The following is a 10,961-nucleotide window of genomic DNA, read 5'->3' on the forward strand; positions in this document are numbered from 1 at the left end:
TTTTATATCTTAAGGGTAGTGGTGCTGTAAAGAAATCTAAGAAAAAGGGCACAAAGGCAGCCAAGGACACGATTTTGAAAGAAGAGGAAAATCCTCCTACAACCAAGGATGAGGGATCTGATGTCTAGCCCAATTTAATGCAGCTGATTTCTTATAATCTATTTTTTTATGATACATTTTACAGCTTCTGTTGACACTTACACTCATACCTGTTTTGCACTTGTGGATTACATATTGAACTGTTTTTGTGTGCAGGTTTATTATTCTTGATAACAATAGGGGGAGTAAGTATTGTGTGAAAATAAATTTAAACAGCTATAGTGAAACAGTTGAACTTATGATGCTTGAGACTGGCTGCAATTTTCTTGGTTTTACACTATTATTTCACGCAGCTATGAGTATGCATATTGGTTTGATTGTGAATATTGCTTATACTTATTATAGTTTTTGTTTTGTTTTGGTATCTGAGTCTTCTTTTTTAAGACTGCTCCATGATGTTGCTGCTGAAAAACTATTTCTGAAACATTGGTTTATTATTATTTTTGCTCTATTTTTGGATTTTAGTTGTTGAACTTTGATTTGGTGATTGTAGCTTGGCTTTTACACTTTTATCTGCTCTAATTTTTTTTTGCATATATGGTGAACTGTTTTTCCATGTAGGTGTCCCTCCTTAATGAGAAAAGGTGGAGAAAGAAAAATGAATTGAAAGGCTGTTGTTTGTTTTTATCTTGATCTATGATAATGATGCTTGAACCTGCTGTTTATAATTTTAATTTACTGCTATTTATTATTTAAATTTGTGTTTAAAAATCTGTAGTTTGATTTGGTTGTGAATATTGTTTATAGCTTAGCATCTGAGCTTGTGAATAAATAGTATTTAATTAACTTTTGGTTTAGCTCTGATTCATGCTTGTTTCAAGGCTGGCTGATAATTTTTTATGAATTGATAAGATCTTTGCAAACTTTTGACATATGATGTGTCCCTCCTTGATGACAAAAGGAGGAGAAAAATGAAAGAAGGGCTGAATTGCTAAATTGAAACTGTTTATTTGCTGTCCTGTTTCGACATGAGCATTCTGTTTGAACATGAGCATTCTGTTTCATATTTGTGCTCTATTTTGGCTCATTATTTTGAGCACTCTGTGTCAGAGAATTTCAACTTGAGCTCTAATTATATTTTGAAAAATTTATTTGCTCAAGTATACATATATGTGCTGTCTGGATCATGTTGTGAAAATAATGGTTCGGTCTTAAAGGTTCCATGTTTTGAAATCTTTATCTTCTTGGAACTCTTTAGAGCTTGTATACAGGTGATGGCTTTCTTGAATATTTTGTTAATCAGGCACACATTAAGGGGGAGCACATTGAACAAAAGAAAGGGGCAGATTTTGGCAAATCTTCAAAGGAAAGTTATCTAATCCTAATCATTTCAATTCAGTTTTAATAATGTTTGTCATCAAGGGGGAGATTGTTGAATTTGGAAAACTTGAATTATTATGATGATCAAACATTATTAAAATATTAATTAAAAAATCATTAATTTGTTAATTGCTTCCAATTGGTTGTATGATGGATTTGGTTTAGTGTGTAAGTGAAAAATAAAATTGTTTCTTGGCTCAAGTGATAAAAGCCCAGTTTTGTTACTAAACATATTTCAGCCCAATAATAATTGTCCACTTCTAGTGGCTGAATATTAAAAGAAGAATCCAAAGAGGCCCATATCACAAGCCCATGATGAAATAAAACAATTGACCCAAGATTGAGAGAGGAACCCGTTCAGTGGTCACAAACCAAAGGGAACTCAAATTGTCAAAGTTATCATTCTTGGTTACTGGAAGTAAAAATCCAATTGAGTTTAATTTCATTAAAGGCATGCTTCGGTTACCAACTCCACTTGTTACTGGAACTTAAAATTCAACTTGGTTAATTGCAAGCATTGGTAACCAAACTCAAAATTCAATTGATTTAATTACTTGCCTTGGTAACTGAAAAGAAAATTAAATTGAGTTAATTGCATTGATGGTTCCACACGTTACTCCACTCCTTGAGTAATGTGAATAGAATTTCAATTCATTTAATTGTTCTTTGAAAAACTTTGTGTCTTCTTTCTCCTCTCTCTTTGCATTCTGTCACATCCATCAGAGGAAGAAGAAGAAAATACAAGTTATCAGAGAAAAGCAACAGTAAGGCTAACGGAAGAAGAAAAGGCTAGGGTGATGGCTTTTGAAAAAAGAAGATCCGAAGCATGGCATGGTTGAGATCTTTTCCACTAAAGGCAAGATGTGGAGAAGAAGCTTCAAGATCTCCATGCCTAAAGTAGAAGCAATCCGTTTCGGTCAGAGAAGAAGATCTCTGAGGTGAAGCTCGTCTCCACTTTTGTTCATCCATCACAGAAGGTAGCTACTATAGCTACGTGCAGGAAGAAGCGAAAATAAAACAGATGGAGCTGTCAAAGATCAAGAGTTCATCAAGGGTCAGAATTATTTCTTGGGGACAAAGTCAAGATGGAGGGTTCAGATTGATGTAGCTTGATAAGAAGGGATGAGAGATAGGCACATGCATGTTGATTTACTTTCGGTTTTTCCTCTCTCTTTTCTCTGTCCGAACCGGCCTTATGTGATGGAGAAGATGCTGGTGGCTTGGTTGAACCGGTTTCAACCTTGGAAGCTTCCCCTTCTATAATAAGGGAGAACGGCTAAGGGTTGAGATAAGGAGTGAGAGCACACGTTTGGGTTTCCATAGCTCTTTGAGATGTTTATTCTTCTCCTTCATGGCTTTCATTGAATATTTCTTTTTCTCAGTGAGTCTGTCTGTGTTTCATTGGTAAAAGGCAAAATATGAGATTTTGTAAGAAAAAGCCAACGAGTGAAAAAAGGCAGAGAGTTAAAGAAAAAGCCATTATTATCTCAGAAATTCTTTGTATATATTTCTATTTTGTTGTCATGATCCTGAGGAGATTCTCTTGCAAGTTGGGTTAGCACTTTGCGGTTGAAAGCTAGATTGAGGTCTAGTCAAGTTTAGGTTGGGGTAGAATTTGAACTTGTTCCCTTGCAAGTTGGGTTAGCACTTTGTGGTTGAAAGCTTGGCAGTTGTACGAGTCAAGTTTAGTTTTGGGGATAGATTCTGGACTTGTCTCAGATAGGAATGGGTAGTTCCTAGCGAAGAATTGGTGTATGTAATCTGTTGATTATAGTGAAATTCTGTCTGTGATGGAGACTGGATGTAGGCTGCATTGCACTTAGCAGCTGAACCAGGATACTTCTGGGTGTGATTCTCTCTTTCTCATCTACTCCATTTCTGATTCTGTTGCGTAGGAGACAAAATTGAAAAATATCTCATAACCGGTTACGAGACAAAAAGAAAATATCTCTTGACTTGTTATGAGACAAAAAGCAGAAATATCTCCTGAAGCTATCTTAAAAGGCAGAAAGTAATATTCAGCAAAAAGAGGGGCTAAGATTCAACCCCCCCTTTCTCTTAGCCACTGATTACCATCAATTGGTATCAGAGTTTGGTCTTAAAGAGATCAAGCTTCACAGCTGGTGCACGAATTTGTGATCTCTAACAATGGCACTCAACTTGGTATGCGCGTTATAAACTTTAGCACTTTCTTCACAACTTCGCACAACTAACCAGCAAGTGCACTGGGTCGTCCAAGTAATAAACCTTACGTGAGTAATGGTCGATCCCACAGAGATTGTCAGCTTGAAGCAAGCTATGGTCACCTTGTAAATATCAGTCAAGCGGATTCAAATGGTTATGGTGATTTAATAATTAAAAGATAAATAAAACGTAAAATGAAGATAGAGATACTTATGTAATTCATTGGTGAGAATTTCAGATAAGCGTATGGAGATGCTTTCATCCCTCTGAACCTCTGCTCTCCTGCTGTCTTCATCCAATCATTCCTACTCCTTTCCATGGAAAGCTGTATGTTAGGCATCTCCGTTGTCAATGGCCACCTGTCCTCTCAGTGAAAATGGTCCAATGCGCTGTCACTGCATGGCTAATCATCTGTCGGTTCTCGATCATATTGGAATAGGATCCATTGATCCTTTTGCGTCTGTCACTACGCCCAGCACTCGCGAGTTTGAAGCTCGTCACAGTCATTCAATCCCTGAATCCTACTCGGAATACCACATACAAGGTTTAGACTTTCCGGACCCTCAAGAATGGCCGTCCATGGGTTCTAACTTATACCACGAAGACATTAATAACTCGGACTCGGTCCCCTATATTAGATATCCAAGAGATATCCATTCAATCTAAGGTAGAACGGAAGTGGTTGTCAGGCACGCGTTCATAAGTTGAGAATGATGATGACTGTCACGATCATCACATCCTTCATATTGAAGTGCGAATGAATATCTTAGAAGCTGAATAAGTTGAATTGAATAGAAGAATAGTAGTAGTTTGCATTAATCTTTGAGGAGCAGCAGAGCTCCACACCTTAATCTATGGTGTGTAGAAACTCTACCGTTGAAAATACATAAGTGATGAAGGTTCAGGCATGGCCGAATGGCCAGCCCCCATAAAGGTCTAAGATAGCATAAAAACTGATCAAAGATCTCCCAATACAATAGTAAGAAGTTCTATTTATACTAAACTAGTTACTAGGGTTTACAGAAATGAGTAAATGATGCAGAAATCCACTTCTGAGGCCTACTTGGTGTGTGCTTGGACTGAGCATTGAGCTTTACATGTGTAGAGGTCTTTCTTGGAGTTGAACGCCAGTTTGTAACCTGTTTCTAACGTTTAACTCCACTTTGTAACCTGTTTCTGGCGTTTGACTCCAGAATGCAGCATGGAGCTGACGTTGAACGCCAGTTTACGTCATCTATACTTAATCAAAGTATGAACTATTATATATTTCTGGAAAGCCCTGGATGTCTACTTTACAACGCAATTGAGAGCGTGCCATTTGGAGTTATGTAGCTCCAGAAAATCCACTTTGAGTGCAGGGGGGTCAGAATCCAACAGCATCTGTAGTCCTTCTTCAACCTCTGAATCTTATTTTTGCTCAAGTCCCTCAATTTCAGCCAGAAAATACCTGAAATCACAGAAAAACACACAAACTCATAGTAAAGTCCAGAAATGTGAATTTTATTTAAAAACTAATAAAAATATACTAAAAACTAACTAAATCATACTAAAAACTATGTAAAAACAATGCCAAAAAGCGTATAAATTATCCGCTCATCACAACACCAAACTTAAATTGTTGCTTGTCCCCAAGCAACTGAAAATCAAATAGGATAAAAAGAAGAGAATATACTATAAATTCCAAAATATCAATGAAACTTAGCTCCAATCAGATGAGCGGGACTTGTAGCTTTTTGCCTCTTGAATAGTTTTGGCATCTCACTTTATCCATTGAAGTTCAGAATGATTGGCATCTATAGGAACTCAGAGTACAGATAGTGTTATTGATTTTCCTAGTTCAGTATGTTGATTCTTGAACACAGCTACTTTATGAGTCTTGACCGTGGCCCTAAGCACTTTGTTTTCCAATATTACCACCGGATACATAAATGCCACAGACACATAACTGGGTGAACCTTTTCAGATTGTGACTCAGCTTTGCTAAAGTCCCCAATTAGAGGTGTCCAGGGTTCTTAAGCACACTCTGTTTTTGCTTTGGACCTTGACTTTAACCGCTCAGTCTCAAGTTTTCACTTGACACCTTCACGCCACAAGCACATGGTTAGGGACAGCTTGGTTTAGCCGCTTAGGCCAGGATTTTATTCCTTTAGGCCCTCCTATCCACTGATGCTCAAAGCCTTGGATCCTTTTTATTTACCCTTGCCTTTTGGTTTTAAGGGCTTTTGGCTTTTTCTGCTTGCTTTTTCTTTTTCTTTTTTTCTTTTTTTCGCATTTTTTTTCTTTTTTTTTTTTTTGGCAAGCTTTTGTATTCACTGCTTTTTTTTGCTTCAAGAATCATTTTTATGATTTTTCAGATTATCAGATAACATTTCTCCTTTTCATCATTCTTTCAAGAGCCAACATATTTAACATTCATAAACAACAACTTCAAAAGACATATGCACTGTTCAAGCATTCATTCAGAAAACAAAAAGTATTGTCACCACATCAAAATAATTAAACTAGTTTCAAGGATGAATTCAAAACCATGTACTTCTTGTTCTTTTGTAATTAAAACATTTTTCATTCAAGAGAGGTGATGGATTCATATTCATAACTTTAAGGCATAGACACTTAGACACTAATGATCATGTAATAAGACACAAATATAAATAAACATAAAGCTCAAAAACCAAAAAATAGTAAAATAAATAGACAAGGAGATTAAGGAATGAGTCCACCTTAGTGAGGGTGGTGTATTCCTCTTCTTGAAGAACCAATGGTGCTCTTGAGCTCCTCTATGTCTCTTCCTTGTCTTTCTTGTTCCTCCCTCATAGCTCTTTAATCTTCTCTAATTTCATGGAGGATTATGGAGTGCTCTTGGTGCTCCACCCTTAATTGTCCCATATTGGAACTTAATTCTCCTAGGGAGATGTTGATTTGCTCCCAATAGTTTTGTGGAGGAAAGTGCATCCCTTGAGGCATCTCAGGGATTTCATGGTGGGGGATTTCCTCATGCTCTTATTGAGGTCCATGATCTCTTTTTTGCTCCATCCTTTTCTTAGTGATGGGCTTGTTCTCTTCAATGAGAATGTCTCTGGCCTTAGGTGCCCTAGATGGTTATGGAAAAACAAAAAGCAATGCTTTTACCACACCAAACTTAGAAGGTTTGCTCGTCCCCGAGCAAAAGAAGAAATAAGTGAGTAGAAAAAGAAGAAAATGGAGGAGATGGAGGTGTGTGAATGGTTCGGTCAAGAGGGTTTAGGTGGTTATGATGTGTGAAAATGAAGGAGTGATGGTTTGAATTTAAGTAGGTGGGTGTAGGTGGGTTGTATGATGGTTTTGGAGGAGTAATGGAGGTGATTGGTGGAGGTTAATTGAGGAAGAATGTTATGAAAAGGTGTGAAGATAAGAGAAGAAGTGGTAGGGATCCTGTGGGGTCCACAGATCCAGTGGGGCCAAGGACTTAACGTCCCTGCTCCAATTAGGCGTGTAAAACGCCCTTGCTGTGCAATTCTGGCATTTAACGCCAGACTGCAGCATATTTCTGGCGTTAAACGCCACTTCCATGCTTGTTTTGGGCGTTCAACGCCAGTCTATAGCATGTTTCTGGCGTTGAACGCCAGTGTGGTGCATATTTCTGGCGTTAAACGCCAGTTTGATGCTTGTTTCTGGCGTTTAACGCCAGCTTTCCTCTGGGTGAAATCCTGGCATTTAAACGTCAAACTACTGCTTGTTTCTGGTGTTTAATGCCAGTTTCATGCTCTGTTCTGGCGTTAAACGCCAGCCAGATGCTCCTTACTGGCGTTTAAACGCCAGTAAGCCCTTCCTCCAGGGTGTGCTGTTTTTAATGCTGTTTTTTATTCTATTTTTTTTATTTTTCAGTAGTTTTTGTGACTTTACATGAACATCAACCTAATAAAACACGAAATAATAATAAAAATAAAATTAAATAACATTGGGTTGCCTCCCAACAAGCACTTCTTTAATGTCAATAGCTTGACAGTGAGCTCTCATAGAGCCTCACAGATAATCAGAGCAAGGTTGGAACCTCCCAACACCAAACTTAGAGTTTGACTGTGGGGGCTTTGGTTGACTCTGCAGTGAGAGAAGCTTTTCATGCTTCCTCTCCATGGTTATAGAAGGAGATCCTTGAGTTTGAGTTTTAAACACAAGATTGTCCTCATTCAGTTGAAGGATCAGTTCTCCTCTGTCTACATCAATCACAGCTCTTGCTATGGCTAGGAAGGGTCTTCCAAGGATGATGGATTCATCCTCATCCTTCCCAGTATCCAGGATTATGAAATCAGCAGGGATGTAAAGGCCTTCAACCTTTACTAGCATGTCCTCTACTTGTCCATAAGCCTATTTTCTTGAGTTGTCTGCCATCTCTAATGAGATTTTAGCAGTTTGCACCTCAAAGATTCCCAGTTTCTCCATTACAGAGAGTGGCATGAGGTTTATTCCTGATCCAAGGTCACATAGAGCCTTCTCAAAGGTCATGGTGCCTATGGTACAAGGTATTAAGAACTTTCCAGGATCCTGTTTCTTCTGAGGCAATGCCAGTTGATCCAGATCACTCAGTTCATTGATGAGCAAGGGAGGTTCATCTTCCCAAGTCTCATTACCAATTAATTTGGCATTCAGCTTCATGATTGCACCAAGGTACTTGGCAACTTGCTCTTCAGTAACATCCTCATTCTCTTCAGAAGAAGAATACTCATCAGAGCTCATGAAGGGCATAAAGAGGTTCAATGGAATCTCTATGGTCTCTAGGTGAGCCTCAGATTCCTTTGGTTCCTCAGAGAGAAACTCCTTATTGGTCACTGGACGTCCCAGGAGGTCTTCCTCACTGGGATTCACGTCCTCTCCCTCCTCTTTGGGTTCGGCCATGATGGTTAAATCAATGGCCTTGCACTCTCTTTTTGGATTCTCTTCTGTATTGCTTGGGAGAGTACTAGGAGGGATTTCAGTGACTCTTTTACTCAGTTGGCCCACTTGTGCCTCCAAATTTCTAATGGAGGATATTGTTTCATTCATGAAACTTAAAGTGGCCTTAGATAGATCAGAGACTATATTTGCTAAGCTAGATGGATTCTGCTCAGAATTCTCTGTCTGTTGCTGAGTGGATGATGGAAAAGGCTCGCTATTGCTAAACCTGTTTCTTCCACCATTATTAAAGCCTTGTTGAGGCTTTTGTTGATCCTTCCATGAGAAGTTTGGATGATTTCTCCATGAGGGATTATAGGTGTTTCCATAGGGTTCACCCATGTAATTCACCTCTGCTATTGCAGGGTTCTCAGGATCATAAGCTTCTTCTTCAGAAGATGCCTCTTTAGTACTGTTGGATGATTCCTTCAATCCATTTAGACTCTGAGAGATCATATTGACTTGCTGAGTCAATATTTTATTCTGAGCCAATATGGCATTCAGAGTATCAACTTCAAGAACTCCTTTCCTCATAGGCGTCCCATTATTCACAGGATTCCTTTCAGAAGTGTACATAAACTGGTTATTTGCAACCATGTCAATGAGTTCTTGAGCTTCTGCAGGCATTTTCTTTAGGTGAATAGATCCACCTGTAGAATGGTCCAGTGACATCTTTGATAGCTCAGACAGACCATCATAGAATATATCCAGGATGGTCCATTCTAAAAGCATGTCAGAAGGACACTTTTTGGTCAGTTCCTTGTATCTCTTCCAAGCTTCATAGAGGAATTCACCTTCCTTCTGTCTGAAGGTTTGAAAATTCACTCTAAGCTTTTGAGGAGGAAAGAAGTTGGCTAAGAAAGCCTTGACCAGCTTATCCCAAGAGTTCAGGCTATCTTTAGGTTGAGAGTCCAACCATACTCTAGCTCTGTCTCTTACAGCAAACGGGAAAAGCATAAGCCTGTAGACCTCAGGATCAACCCCATTGGTCTTAACAGTATCACAGATTTGCAAGAATTCAGTTAAGAACTGAAAAGGATCTTCTAATGGAAGTCCATAAAACTTGCAATTCTGCTGCATCAGAGAAACTAATTGGGGTTTAAGCTCAAAGTTGTTTGCTCCAATGGCAGGAATTGAGATGCTTTTTCCATGTAAATTGGAATTTGGTGCATAAAGTCACCAAGCATCTTCCTTGCATTGTTATTATTTTCGGCCATGTTGTCTTCTTTTTCGAAAATTTCTGTCAGATTTTCTCCAGAGAGTTGTGCTTTAGCTTCCCTTAGCTTCCTCTTCAGAGTCCTTTCGGGTTCAGGATCAGCTTCAACAAGAATGTTCTTATCCTTGTTTCTGCTCATATGAAAAAGAAGAGAACACAAAAGAAAATATGGAATCCTCTATGTCACAGTATAGAGATTCCTTTATGTGAATATAAGAAGAGAAGAATGTAAGAAGGAGAAGAGAAAAACTCGAACAAATAGAGGAAGATGGTGTTCAAATTTTGGGTGGAAGAGAAGTGTTAGTAGATGAATAAATAAATAGAAGGAGATGAAGGAGAAGAATTCGAAAATAATAAAAAAATAGTTTTGGTTTTAATTTAAAATTAAAATTGAAATTCGAAAATTAAAAAAAAGAAAAATTAAATTAAATTAAATTAAAGTTTAAAACAATTAGTTAATTAAAGAGAAATTTTGAAAAAGAGGGAAGGAATTTTCGAAAATTAGAAAGAGAGAGTTAGTTAGGTAGTTTTGAAAAAGATATGATTGAAACAAAAAGATAAGATTGATTGAAAAAGATTTGAAAATCAAATTTGAAAAGATAAGAAGTTAGAAAAGAAGTTAGAAAAGATTTTGAAATTGATTTTGAAAAAGATGTGATTGAAACTTAAATTGAAAAAGATTTGAAAAAGAAATTTAAAAAGATTTGATTTTAAAATTAAAGTTGATTACTTGACTAACAAGAAATTAAAAAGATATGATTCTAGAGTTTAAAGATTGAACCTTTCTTACTAGGCAAGTAACAAACTTAAAAATTTTTGAATCAATCACATTAATTGTTAGCATTGAATTCGAAAATATGGAATAGAAATAAGAAAAAGATTTTTTAAAATCAATTTGAAATTTTCGTGAATTATGAAAGAAAAATGAAAAAGATTTGAATTTTTTTGAAAAAGATTTGAAAAAAATAGAATTTTTGAAATTGAAAATTTGATTTGACTCATAAGAAACAAGTAGATTTTAAAAATTTTTGAAAAGGTCAACTCAAATTTTCGAATTTTATGAATGGAAAAGGGAAAGATATTTTTTATTTTTGAATTTTTAATGATGAAAGAGAAAAACATCAAAAAGACTCAATGCATGAAAATTTTGGATCAAAACATGTGATGTATGCAAGAACACTATGAATGTCAAGATGAACACCAAGAACACTTTGAATGTCAAGATGAACACCAA

General features: G+C 37.0%; 1 non-coding gene across 1 annotated transcript; it reads left to right on the top strand.

Annotated features, from left to right (window-relative positions):
• The first annotated feature begins 9,237 nt into the window (after positions 1-9,237).
• LOC112760292 (small nucleolar RNA R71) lies at positions 9,238-9,345 on the top strand. The gene has a single exon (XR_003180740.1). It is a non-coding gene; the product is annotated as a small nucleolar RNA R71 (small nucleolar RNA).
• The last annotated feature ends 1,616 nt before the right edge of the window (positions 9,346-10,961 follow it).

Source organism: Arachis hypogaea, chromosome 16 (genome assembly GCF_003086295.3).
Source record: "Arachis hypogaea cultivar Tifrunner chromosome 16, arahy.Tifrunner.gnm2.J5K5, whole genome shotgun sequence".
Taxonomy (NCBI): Eukaryota; Viridiplantae; Streptophyta; class Magnoliopsida; order Fabales; family Fabaceae; genus Arachis; species Arachis hypogaea.